Source organism: Propithecus coquereli, unplaced genomic scaffold, assembly GCF_000956105.1.
Source record: "Propithecus coquereli isolate 6110/MARCELLA unplaced genomic scaffold, Pcoq_1.0 Scaffold40, whole genome shotgun sequence".
Lineage (NCBI taxonomy): Eukaryota > Metazoa > Chordata > Mammalia > Primates > Indriidae > Propithecus > Propithecus coquereli.
Genome location: NW_012149730.1, coordinates 3,615,092 through 3,616,728, shown reverse-complemented (window position 1 = coordinate 3,616,728; position 1,637 = coordinate 3,615,092). Strand labels below are relative to the sequence as shown.

Sequence of the window (1,637 nt, the reverse complement as noted above, 5' to 3'; positions counted from 1 at the left end):
TTTCTTTTTTTCATTCCAAGTCTTAGAAATTTAATGTGTATTTTACCCTCACAGCACATCTCAATTGGGACTGGCCACATTTCAAATGCTCAATAACTCTATGTGGTCAGTGGCTACCATATTGAACAGTGCAGCTGTAGTCACTCCTGCTTTGACGCAATTGGGGGTGCCAGAGGGTGCAATGTGGGGTAGAGGGAAGACAAAGACCAGCCCAGAATCTTAGAATATGTCTGTTCTGGCTCTGACATTTGATATAGACATGACTATGAAAAAGCAATTTAGTTTCTCTGAGTCTCAAATTCCTTCTTTTTATAATGGGATTGTTAATAACTGCCATACTTCTCTCAGGAAGCTGTGGGGAAGATTAAATAAGATATTGTATGTGAAAGTGCTCTGTTAGATCATAAAGCACCATACACATGTAACGCATTATTACCTCTTTTATTGTAGATTTACTCTCATGACTTGCCCAAGGCCACATTCCAAGTTGGTAGGAGAATCCAGGATAGAATCTGGTGCTTCTGACTTCCAGCCATCTGCTTCAGAGAACGGCTGTTCATACCAAGCTAGTTTTAAATTTTTTATTTCATTTTATTTTTAAAAAGTCTTTTTATTTGAAAAAAAATCGAGGAAGGAGGAGAGTGGCAGTAAGAAGTAAATTCCATATTGAACAGTTAGGGTCTTCTTGGCTGCAGTCATAATGTTCTGCAGTAAAATTATACATACAGGATATTTATATACTTATATACTCAGAATTATGGCCATCAAGGATTGGACTTTATTGCTGTCATATAATATAAAACCCCATGTTCTTCAAAGTTTCAAACAACTTCTAAATTGAACTGTGGTTTCCCTGCTCTATTTATCTCCAGAATATAGTACGACCACAAGAAAGCCCTTCCGTAGTGGACTTGATTAACAAAACAGATATGGATCAATTCAGCAGGTTTTCCATGGATATTTTTGGTTACAGATGTAGCTCATTAGTTCCCATGTGTGAGACACCACCTCTCTAGTGTGAATCCAAGAGACATATTAATGTCGGAACAGAAAGTGGGATAATTCAGTGTGACCCATATTATTTAGTGCTTACTGTGTACAAGGCACATTAGGCATTTTAATGAGCAAAAGGGATTTGTTCCTATGATAATTGTCACTTAGAGATATGTATGTTATATAATTTGAAGAAAATAGGAAATATTTTAACCAAAATGTCAATGATAAATGATTCAGAGATCTGTATTTTTGAAAGGTAAAAAGATGATCAGAAAGAAAATTCTAGATTATCCAAAAATAATTTTAAAAATTACATACTGCACTTTTGGAGGGCACACAAAGGATTAATTATCATGATCTATTTCCTTTCCCTAACATAATATTCATATTTAATTTTGGGGGGGTCATTTTCTACATTTGTTTCAAATGAATTTCTTCATAGAACTTAAGAACTACATAAATATTTAGAGTTTTACACTATGTGAAATTAAACAGCCATGTTCATTTTCACTGAGAAAAAGACATACATTCAACAAGTTCTTTGTTCTTTTTTCTTTTTTCAGTCAAAATTCCTTATATAGCAGCACAATTCACAATTGCAAAGATGTGGAAACAACCCAAGTGTCCATCAATACATGAGT

The 1,637-nt window shown here is 34.4% G+C and overlaps 1 protein-coding gene across 2 annotated transcripts in view; it reads right to left on the bottom strand.

Annotated features, from left to right (window-relative positions):
- Positions 1-1,637, bottom strand: part of COL8A1 (collagen, type VIII, alpha 1) — a 157,960-nt gene that overhangs the window by 59,958 nt on the left and 96,365 nt on the right. The gene's annotated exons all lie outside the window — the stretch shown is intronic.